General features: G+C 41.4%; 1 protein-coding gene and 1 non-coding gene across 3 annotated transcripts in view; one reads left to right on the top strand and one right to left on the bottom strand.

The window, feature by feature from the left end:
- Nucleotides 1–5,852, bottom strand: part of LOC134373646 (zinc finger protein 613-like) — a 33,623-nt gene extending 27,771 nt beyond the window's left edge. For both annotated transcript variants that reach the window (XM_063091610.1, XM_063091611.1), the window contains exon 1: nt 5,745–5,852. The gene's annotated coding sequence lies outside the window, so the exon portion shown is untranslated. The remainder of the gene's footprint in view (nt 1–5,744) is intronic.
- LOC134374434 (small nucleolar SNORD12/SNORD106) lies at nt 3,300–3,391 on the top strand. Its single transcript, XR_010023279.1, has one exon. It is a non-coding gene; the product is annotated as a small nucleolar SNORD12/SNORD106 (small nucleolar RNA).
- Nucleotides 5,853–12,209: the final 6,357 nt, after the last annotated feature.

The following is a 12,209-nucleotide window of genomic DNA, read 5'->3' as shown; positions in this document are numbered from 1 at the left end:
CAATAAATTGTGTGGGGAAAATTGAAAACCTATATGCAGAAGAATGAAACTATACCCATATCTCTTACCATATACCAAAACCAAATAAAAATGGATTAAAGGCCTAAATGTAAGACCTGAAACTTTAAAACTTATAGAAGAAAACATAGGGGAAAACTTCAGGACATAGGACTAGGCAAAGATTTTACGAATAGGACTTCTAAAGCACAGGCAACAAAAGCAAAAATAAACAAATGGGATTATATTAAACTAAAAAGCATTCTACACAGCAAAGGAAACAATCAACAGAGTGAAAAAATAGAAAAAATAAAATGAACTAAAAAACTAAAAAACAGAGTGAAGAGACAACATACAGAATGGGAGAAAAGATTTGCAAACTATGCATCTGACAAAGGATTAATGAAAAAAAAAACAATTAAAAAAATGGGCAAAAGAGCTAAACAGATACTTCTCAAAAGAAGACATACATGCATAGCCAACAAGTACATGAAAAAATGCTCGACATCACTAATCATCAGAGAAATGCAAATTAAAGCAACAAATAGGTATCATCTTACTACAATTAGCGTGGCTATTACCAAAAAGACAGAAAATAACAATTGCTAGCAAGGATGTGGAGAAAGGGGAAATCTTATACATTGTTGGTGGGAATATAAATTAGTAGGGCCACTATGAAAAAAAGTTTGGAGGTTTCTCAAACTACAGATAGAAGTACTGTAGGATCCAGCAATCCTAATACTGCGTATACATCCAAAGGAATGGAAATCAACAAGTCAAGTAGATACCTGCACTCCTATGTTTATCACAACTCAATTCACAATAGTGAAGATTTGCAACCAACCTAAATGCTCACCCACAGATGACTAGATAAAGAAAATGTGGTATATATACACAGTGGAATACTACTCAGCCAAAAAAAATAATGAAATGCTGCCATTCCCACAACATGGAATTGCTTGGAGAAAATTACATTAAGTGAAATAAGGTAGGCACAGACAGAAATACCACATATTCTCATTCACGTGTGGAAGCTAAAAAAGTTCATCTCAAAGAAGCAGAGAGTAGAATACTGATTATTAGAGACTGGTAACTAGAGACTAGAGAAGGGATAGGGAGAGGGTGGTCAACGGATACAGAATTGTTGAGAGAGGAAGAATAAGGTCTAGTGTTCCACAGCAATATAGGAAGACCACACTGAACAACAAATTACTGGATAACTTCATGTAGCTAATTGAGAGGATGTTGAATGTTCCCAACACAAAAAGGTGACAAATGTTTGAGGTGATAGATATGCTAAATGTCCTGATATGATCATTTTGCACAATATAAACATACCCAAATACCACATTGTACTCCATAAATATATTCACTTATCATGGGTCAATTAAGAAAAAATAAATTAAAAAGAAAAAAATTCTTCAAAGACAGAAATAGGTTAGAGGTAATCAGAAACTAGGGGGAAGGAATAATGAGAAGTTAAAGGTTAATGGGTACACAGTTTATGTTTAGGATGATGAGAAAGTTTTGGAAATAAAAGGAAGTAGTGTTATACAGCATTGTAAATGTAATTAATTCCATGCAATTGTATGTTTAAAAATGCTTAAAATGGAAATCCTTATACACATTTTACACAATAATAAAAAAAATATATATATATTCTTTATATATAAATATAGAGAATTTCCAGGGCAAAGGAAAGCATCCATGCATACTGGGGAATTTATGGAGCCATATGCATGCTCCATAAAACAGGATGCCTGCTCAGAAAAGACCTGAGGATCTAAGCTTTCCCTGTGGCTGGTGTGTAGGCTGGTTCAAGTAGGACGTGAAAGCTAAGGCAGAGTGGTAGACTGTGCGGCTAATCACTGAAGCACACAATACGTAACCGAAATATTATGCTAAGTGAAAGAAGCCTGACACAAAGCACCACATATTGTATGGTTCCATTTATATGAAACACCCAGATCAGGTAAATCCATAGAGACCAAAAGCACATTGGTGGTTGCCAAGGTCTGGGGGAGAAGGGAGTATGGAGTGACTGCGTAATGGATGCAGGGTTTCCTTTTGGGGTAATAAAAATGTTGTGGAACTAGATAGAAGTGATGGTTGCACAACATTGTGAATGAACTAAGAGCCACTGAATTGTTGACTTTAAAATGGTTAATTTTATCTTGTAAATTTCACCTCAATTTAAGAAAAATCCAATACGTCCTAATTGTGTACAGTTAAACAACATAAGTACTTTCTCTAAAGCCAATGGAAAGGCAAGGATGAGCAGTATCACCACCATGAACTAGAAGAATTCTGGAAATGCCACCCAATTGATTTGATGAAAAATGAAGTAACCTGTACCTGCCAGCGGGAGGTGGGGGAACCCAAGTGAGGACAATCGATATTAGAGAAGAGAAAAATTCTAAGATGTTTCACAGCATGATTAAGCAAGAATCAGAGTTGCAAAGATTCAACTGACACATATCAGAAATAAGTTTTTAGCCAGCTGACAGATAACAGGATTTATAACTAAAACCTGATAGCACTCCAAAACACACACTTCTTATTGTTTCCCTGTTTTACTTTTTTATTTCTTTCACACAGCACTTCTTCATTGGTATTAAATGACTAAACAGTTTTGGGAATAGTTTAACACTGTGTATTGAACACTTTCAATAGAGATATAATTAGAATGTAAAAAAATCCACCTATAAATTTTTGGAAAAGAAATAGTGGCACATGCTTACAAATTTGATGCAAAAAATATTATTTAGGTCTATTAATACAGAATTAATTGGATAAGTAAAAGTATATATGTCCAATCAAATACAATACAGCTATTAAAAACACTAACAATCTACATTAGTGAAAAAACATGAATCTCAATGTTGTGCACTTTGTAAGCACATGAAAAGTTGCTCAACATCATACATCTTCAGAAAAATGGACATCAAAATCATAATGAGATACCACTTCACATCCACTAATATGGCTATAAATAGAAAACTGAAAATAACAAGTGTTCGTGAAAATAGGAAGGAATGCAAACACTCAAAGACTGCTAGTTAAATGGTACAGCCACTTTGGGAAACAGTCTGGTACTTCCTCAAACAAACATTTTCACCACATGGAGTTACCATTCCTAGGTTTATACACAAGAGAAATTAAAGGACATCCACACAAAAGCTTGTATGCAAATGTTTACAGCAATATTATCTGTAAAATTCTAAAGGAGGAAACAACCTAAATATTCATCAGCTGTTGAAGGGATAAACAAAATGTGCTACATTCACAGGGTGGAATATTATTCAGATATAAAAAGGAATAAATAATTTTTCCCCCAACAGATCAACCGTGTTGATGTAACTTCTCTAAACCAGTTTCTGTCTGATATGTCAGCTTGAGAGCTCCTCTGCCCCCACTTCCTTGGGCATCTAAGGATGGCAGCTCATCTTTCTGTGTTTTCATCTCAGGTTTGCTGTTGGCAGAATCCAGGCTTTCAACAGACTGGGATGAATGTGGGTGTGGGAAAAGACTGGTTGGGGGCCATGAATGCCACACTGTGTTGGTTCAGACTAATCTGCCCTTGGCTTGGCTCAGTCTGCCCTGTAATGGAAACTTTCTCAGCCATGGAGATAGAATATACAAGATCTTTTGAAAGAAAAAGATAGGCCCTGTGTTTTCCTGAGAAAGTGGTACAGTTTTAGTTGAACCAGTCCCACGAGACTATTGTGCACATAGCCTGAGCTTAAAAGGCTGTGCTCATTTCTCTGAAGAATCAATCACTAATAGACCTTGGTAAAATATCTAACTTTGTAGTCTTCCTACATGAAGAAAGAAAAGAAAATCCTTTAAATCAAAAAATTGTAAAAAAGGAACGAAGTACTACAACATGGACAAACCTTAAAAACATTTATGCTACATGAAAGAAGCCAGTCATAAAAGACCACATATTATATGATTGCATTTGTATGAAATGCCCAGAATAAACAAGTCTATAGAGATGGAAAAAAAAATTAGTGGTTTCTCAGAAGTGGGGGTAAAGAAGAGAGAGTGGTGGCAGCTAAAGGGTACGAGGTGATGAAAATGTTCTAAAACTGACTTTGGTGCTGGTTGCACACACTAAAAGCCACTGAACTGTACATTTGGAATGGGTGAATTTATGATATGAGGATAATGAAGCTGTTAATAGGAAAAGCTATCAGTAGAACTTAATTATTATACGCCCACTGAAACATTTAGAGGCAAATGTATGAAGTTTTTTGAAATGCACCAAAAAAATAACAATAATTTAAAAGATGGCTTAATAATGAGTAGAGGGGTGATATATGGATTTATGATAAAGGAAACACAACACAATGATGACAAAATCTAAATGATAGGCACAAAAGTATCCAAGTGTAAAATTTTTTATTACGTTTGAAAATTTTCATAATAAAATGCTGGAGGATGGGAAAGCTTGTAATAATAAGAGTTCAGCAAGGTGACCAGAAACAAAATAAATATTTTAAACTAATTGCTCTTCAAGGCAGTAGTAAATTAAAAGAGAGCAGAAAATTCAAAGATAAGGACACCATTGACAATCACAAAACAAATTAAAAATCAAGAAGGAAATGGGCATCAGGGAACAACACACTTAGGTAAATACAGAATCATAACCTGTTCCTAAAAGTAATAACTGCACTTTTTAAGTACCAAAATTCTATCTAAATATATGTATATGCTTAGTGATTCCAGCCATAATGCACAAGTTTGCCTCTTGATGATATACTACGACAGAAATCTTTAAAAACCAATTTTGAAACTAAAAACATGAAGTTAAATGGCAAAGCAAAAATTTACCAGTGTTTCAGCAGTTTATCTGAATTGTGAAAATCAAGCATAGAAAAATGAAGACTAATTGAAATACAGTATACAAAACCGTTATCAAAAGTCATCACTGAGTACCAAATTTGGGAGTAAGAGAAATGTTATTTTATTTGTGTCGGAACAAAACGGAAAGAAATATTTACAAGTCTGTGTGTATACATATATTCATATAGTAAATGTGCAGTAAACTTGCAGGAAGAAGGACAAAAATCTTTATCTTTAATAGGATCCTTACCAGTTTAGATTTGGTTAATCCTTGATCACACCAAAAGCTTTCCTATCTACGCGAGGCAAGGAAGGAGAGACGTGAGAAGCCGCAAGAGACACATAAACTAGTCCTTGCAGAGGGACTTAAGGACTGAGGGACAATGTAACGTTAGAACTTCAACAGACACACCAGCCCGGGTCCCTGAACCTCCACCGCTTCAGCTTTCACAAGCCTCTTAACGACTGACAGGTCTGGACCTCCGTAGACACTGGCCACGCCCACCTGGATTAATCCGGACACCTGGACCACACACCTGGGTTCACTGACCGTGAGCCGCGGCCCCTCTCATGGATCCGCGTATTAAATTCCGAATCGGAACCAGGCATCGCTTTCACTGACAAAACCACTCACCACTCCAGCCCTCAATCACTAAGCCCTACAGACAGTCACCCGCAGACACCAAACCCTGAACACGACTTTCAGGCGTTGATCTCGACAGATCCTTAATCAACGCCCACTAGAAAACCTCAGGACTGACTCCAAAATCACCCCGGTCACGGAGTCCCGTCTGTTTCTGCTCCCTCCGCAAGCCCCGCGGCTCCGCATAACACGGACACCCACAGACATCCCCAGCCCCCTCCCCCGCATCCTGTTCCACAGAGAAACCCATACACACCTGATTTTCTCCTCAACCCACCCGCACTTCCTAGACGCTGCGCTTCCGTGAATTCTTCCACTTCGAAGCCATCGCCCAGCCTTGGCGCCGGCCTATGGCGGCCAACGACGATCCGAAACGGTCGTACAGAACACGGACAACTGAACTTCCGGCTTTACCCAGGTGAGGTAATATGTCGGCGCCCATCCCGTCACAGATCTAAGGGGGCGGCCATCTTTCAATACTTGACGTACAGAAAACTAACCGGCTGTTTTTTGCTCAAATAGCCAGGGATAGCTCAGAACTGTGAAAAGCCACTGAAACCACCCCATTTCGAACCTCCTTCAGCCCTGGGCCACAAATTGCATTGGTTTTCAGAGGCTAGCGCTTATACAAGACAAACATGGGGTGGGCTACATCCAGTTCAGCGGGGCGGGGAGAAAAGTCATCCACTCAGGCAAAGAAAGATATGGAGGCGACACAGCGGGTACAGCCATCTTAGAAGGTAGTTGTCCGTACAAATGAAAACATTTTCTCCATGGAGGAAAAAAAGCAAACAAACGGGAGACAGGCGATTTCCCTGGGGAGGTTTCTGGCTGCACGTCGAAAACAGGAGGAAGATTTTGAGGACAGAAACGGGTCTGGAGAAGCAATGGCGGCACAAGACAGTGGTCACACCCTTAGAAGGAAGCCAAAAACAGCAACTGTGAGGAATCCAGTTTACCTTTGCAGAGGGCCACCAGCCCAGGAAAGAGCAGAGAGCAGTCATGAGCCAATGGGAGTAGGCAATCTAATAAGGGAGGCGGGACTTTTCTTACAGGAGACACAGGCTTCCCTTACACCAGAGGTGGAGCCAATATTAAGGGCGGGGCTTTCTGAGAGCCACAAGCCAGAAATTCTGGATGGAATACGATAATTCCAGGGAGAATCAAATGTTGTTCAAGGAAGTAAAAGTAATGGATCATAGTATTGTACGTGACTGATTTATAAACAGTATTTACATAGTCATCATAATGTAAATTCTACGTCTGATCCTACCGAGATTAAGCTAGAACTCTATTGGAAGAATGAGAAGGGAAGTTCGTGTGTGGGGTAGTGCGTGAGCAGGCTGACAAAGTCCTTGCTGTTCTGGGAAGCCAGCAGGGCTGGCACCTCTTTTGCCTACTTCCCCTTCTACCTCCCTTTGAGGTCTGACCTCTCATTGAACCCAGGACCCTGGAAGCTTTGTAAATGAGAAATATGTTCTTATTTTGTTGATCAGTAATCAGCTATGAATCTTTAAGCACCCTGGCAGTTGAAAATGTTTTGTTCCTTAAATAGCTTGGTAGCAGATGTAGTTGATTTAATCGGTACAATTTGTTATTTTCACTGTCTTATAAAAAGGAGCGTAAAATCAACTGAGAGGCCTTGCAGGCCAGCAGCCTGCACGGTGCTCCTGATCCCATTCGATAAGCTGTGTCTTCCTTCATTTCCCACTGTCTCCCCTCGGGGTACTGGTCGACAACAACGTGGCGCCGAACAGGGACCTGAGTATGGAGAAACTTCTTGGAAATAGGTGAGGAAACCTTCATGTTTTAGAGTGTGCACCAATTCTGTTTAGGGCAGAAGGCATATAGTCAGATGGTCAGGAGTAAAACTAACGGGACAAGGTGGACGCAAAGAGTAGGATCTCCTTCTCCACGTTTTGAAATTTATGTTTAAAGCCCGGGACTGTGAGGTCTCTATTGTTCAGTTAGAAAAATTTTTACATCACATTCAAGAAGTCTGCCCCTGGTTTCCTGAAAAAGGGACAGTCAATCTTGAAATTTGAGAACATGTTGGGAGATGGCTCCAAGAACATTATTGTGCTGTGAACCCCTCTTAGTTCCCTGATGACACCTTTTCTTTATGGAATTTGATCAGAGACTATCTACATCCTGGCCATTAGGCTTCTAAAGCTCCTGTGTTCTCAACTGTCTCTAAACCTATTGAAGTTCCTGATATACTTTCTTCCCCCACTGATGTTATTGGAAAACCTTTGATTGGGGAATGCACTGAAGAGATAGAAGATAAGAGGAAACAGATAGTGAGCCAGAATCACCGCCTGCCAAGCCACTGCCTTCACCTCCACCTTTGGCCATTGACTCCCCTGGCCTTTTGCTTCCTTTTGACCATCTGATAAAGTCCTCTATTTGCCCTTACCATAAGAAGGGGACATTTTCTGACTATGTTCGTCTCTGTGCAGGTATTGAGTCCTCAGACATGCAGGGGATAGCTTTTGCCACTGCTTTAGAGAGCAAGGAAAAGATGATCCAAAGCATAGATGCAAAACACATTTTAAATGTGGAAAAGGAGGTCATTTTGCAAAGCAGCAAAACCATGTGGATGGCAGCTCAGAGATGATCCTTGCCTATAGAAAGGGAAGAAGTAGTGAATGCCTGTCATGCTTGTTCAGTATGTGCTCAAGAGAGTCCACACTCCCAGCCGGTGCCCCATATAGATAGGCAAATAGCTCGAGGAAGGGTGCCCCTGACTTTATGGCAAGTGGACTTTGTCAGACCACTGCCAAGGTCAGAGAATTTCAGATACATCTTCACTGCTGTTGATACGGCTACTGGTCTTTTGTTTGTATGGTCTTGTAAGGCCCCAGACCAGGTAAACACTATGAACACATTGAATAGACTTACAGTGCTGTATGGCTGGCCTGTAGTCATAGAGAGTGATAATGGAACCCACTTTACTGGACATAAGGTTCAGAAGTGGGTTTCCCAGTTGTCTATTCAGTGGAAGTTACATATGTCATATCATCCCCTGGCAGCAGGAATGATTGAACGGGGGACTATTGTTATCTGCCCAACCCCCATCCCTGAAGGGGTGAACACGGCAGTTATGGCCAACAGTCAGGATTCTAAATGACCCCACAAGGGTGGACCCTCTCCAGTGGAAGCTCTGTTGCATAGGGCTGCAGCATGTATACAACTGCAAGTCACTACTAAAGATAAGCTTTTGTAGCCAGGATATGGCAAGAATGGAAATATTCTCTTACCAGACCCAACCTGTTTGCAGCAGGGACAGACAGTACAATGGGAATGGCCTTGGAGAATATAAGCCCCCCATATATGCTGGGTAGGCCTAATAAGGCCTTGGGGAAATTAGAAGGAAACTTGCAAGTTGCACGTTGGGTGACAAGTACCTGGCCTCCTCGAGTAAAGGTAACATGGCCTGGAGCAGATAAGCACTCAATTCCAAATGTCACTCATAGTGTTCTGGCTGTGGGCACCAGAGTCAAGTGGGTACATACATACGTTCATGTGATCAATGTGTCAGCTCACTGAATATGCACTGAACTTCCCATCAGTATGACTACAGGATTCCCATGGAAAATCACACCAACTGGACATGTGCAACTAATAGTTGAAAGGACAGAACTACAGGACAAGCCTTAAGGCATATTGAAAAGACAATAGGTTATATAACTGTAAGGGTCATTTATCCTTGCTAAGGGAACATCGCAGAAGATTCTGAATGCATAGATTGTACAGCAAGGGCCCCTGAAGGGGTAGATTGTTGGGAAAACATAGAAAAAATGGTCAGGGACCCTCAGATGTTCAGAATCTTGCCGAGCATCTGATGTAAATTTGGGTGTGTGCACCCAGGTGTTCCTTGTTATTGTCTAATGTGATTGTGCATGTGCAGTTCTGCCCAGTCCGGCATCTGCTGTATGGATATTGCAGACAGTAGGGTGATTCTAATGCTGCTCTTCACATCCTTGGGTTGGATTCTGTGTCCCTGAAGGTGTTTTGGATTGTGGACTTGAGTAAAGGACTAACAGCTCTGATATGCAAGGCTTCTAGGGGATGCTCCAGGAAGCCATATTAGGTTGACTGTTCCTAGTTCTGAATAAAGCCTATTATTTCTTCACCCAAGGATCCAAGGACTTTTTCCTATTACCTAGCTCATAGACCTGCATGTGGAAGGTTTGTGATCCAGTCTGGGCAATGGGCTTGAGGGGTCTGTGAGACCTAGCCCCAGCTTTACAGCATGCATAACAAAGATATATCTCAAAAACCTTACAGTGAGGAGAAGAAGCCAGACAAAGAGTACAGACTATATGATTTTAATTATATGGAATAACATGTGTTGGTGCAGATGTGGAAGAACTGCTGGTGGGAATGTAACATTATGCAGCTACTTTGGAAAACAAGCTGGCAGTTCCTCAAATGATTAAACATATTGACCATATGACTCAGCAATTTCACTACTAGGTTTCTTTCTTTCTTTTTTTTTAAAGATGACCGGTAAGGGGATCTTAACCCTTGACTTGGTGTGGTCAGCACCACGCTCTCCCAAGTGAGCTAACTGGCCATCCCTATATAGGGATTCAAACCTGTGGCTTTGGTGTTATCAGCACCACACTCTCCCGAGTGGGCCACGGGCCAGCCCCCACTACTAGGTTTATATCCAAGAGAAGTAAAAATATATGGCCACGAAAAAACTTGTACATGGGGCTGGCTGGTGAGTTCACCTGGTTACAGTATGGTACTGATAACAGCAAGGACCAAGGTCAAGGGTTTGGATCTTCATACCAGCCAGAAGATAAAAAAAGAAAAAGAAAAAGAAAAAAGAAAAATAGCTTTTACGTGAATGTCAGGCTGGATCACAGACCTTTCTACCCCATCCTGTGCAAGTTCTGAGTCAGGTAGTTGAAAGAAAAACTGAGTAGCCACCAGCAAAGTGAGTATGCTTTATTTTTAGAAGCAAGCTCTGCTGACCAGAAGTTCAGAGCTGCTGACTTCCATACTGAAGTACACACAAAAAAAATGGCAACAAGACAACCGGTACACGGGCACGTATGCACACTAACTCTACTCTTACATAACTTATTTACAATGGATGTGCTGAATCATACCCAGCTGGATATGAGGTGAAGGGGCCTGACTATGCTGACTCCACCTTCCTCACACTCCACCCCTTCAGGATCTCTCTCCATACAATCTATGCATTTTAATTTTCCTCAATGTTTCCTTAGTGAGGATGGCTGACCCTTGCATCAATATAACCTCCATACTTATTGTATATTCAATACACCTTGAGGCTTGTCCCCATAGTTCTACCCTTTCAAGCATGAAAACCCCACCCATACACATGTCCAGTTAGTAGTCATCATTGGGGTGATTTTCCACAGGATTCCTGCAGCCAAACTGGTAGGAAACTTGGTGCATATTCAGCAAGCTGAAATATTGGCCACATTTATGTATGTATGTGTCCAGTTGACTCTGGTGCCTGCAGCTACAATACTATGGGTGAAAAAACAAAAAGGTTATTGGCACCAATTGAGGCAGTTCTTGTCCCTCTGGCAGAATACACGCCAGCTTACCATCTTGGAAAGAATGGTTAGTGGAACAGGTGCACAGGTCTATGCAACAGAGCCTCCACTGGAGAGGGACTGCCCTTGCAGGGTCTCTCATTTAAGATCATGACTGTCAGCCATAAATGCCATGTCCACCCCTTCAGGGACAGGGGTTGGGTGGATAGTCTTAGTCCCTTTTTCAGAATACCATTGTAGTGTTCAATCATTGCCACCACCTGGGGATGATATGGCACATGTAATGTCCACTGAATGGACAACTGAGAAGCCCACTTCCGTACTTCATGTCCAGTAAAGTGGGTTCAATTCCCATTCTCTATGATCAGGGATTGACCACACATGGCCATAAGGCTATTCAAGACCTTAATAGTGCCTTCCTGGTCTGGGGCATTGTTAATCATACAAACAGAAGACCAGTAGCCATATCAATGGCTGTGAAGATATACCTGTAGCTCTTTGACTTTGGCAGTGATCCCACAAGATCCACTGCTACCATGTTAGGAGTATCCTCCTCTTGGGTTTTCTGCTTATTTGTATGTGGCACCTGGTGAGACATCAAGGGTACATCTGCCCATCAGGTTTATGTGGCTCCCGATGAGCCATCAACCACATGGCTTTCTCAGGTTTATGTGGCTCCCGATGAGCCATCAACCACATGGTCTTGCAGCCAGCATGCTGCATCCTTGGGTTTCTGTGGCACCCAGCAGGCCATCAACCACATGGTCTTGCAGCCAGCATGCTGTATTCTCCAATGTAGCCACCCAGCTACATCAGCTGCTGGAGATCTCCCCAGCCATCCTACCTTAGTCAGTGCATCAGCTTCATCATTGCCTGGACTGGCTAAGGGGAAATGTCCTGTGACATGGAAAAGACTTACTTCCTTTCCATGTCCCAATTACCATAACTCTTGCTACACAGCTTGTCCCCATGGTGGGTGGTGACCCACCAGCCACTGCTGATAGCTTCAAGTAGATATCCAAAGAGGAAGACCCTTTTATATGGCCCACTCATATTGTCCCAAATGACCTAGCAGCATTGGAACTGCCTTGGTTAAATCTGCAAGAGAATCAGAGTTTAGTAACACATCATCTATATAGTGAAACGTTGTAACTGAGCTGGGCTTAGTCTACTTGGCTAGG

Source organism: Cynocephalus volans, chromosome 3 (genome assembly GCF_027409185.1).
Source record: "Cynocephalus volans isolate mCynVol1 chromosome 3, mCynVol1.pri, whole genome shotgun sequence".
NCBI classification, from domain to species: domain Eukaryota; kingdom Metazoa; phylum Chordata; class Mammalia; order Dermoptera; family Cynocephalidae; genus Cynocephalus; species Cynocephalus volans.
The sequence above is the reverse complement of the archived record's forward strand: the minus strand, read 5'-3'. Positions and strand labels throughout refer to the sequence as shown.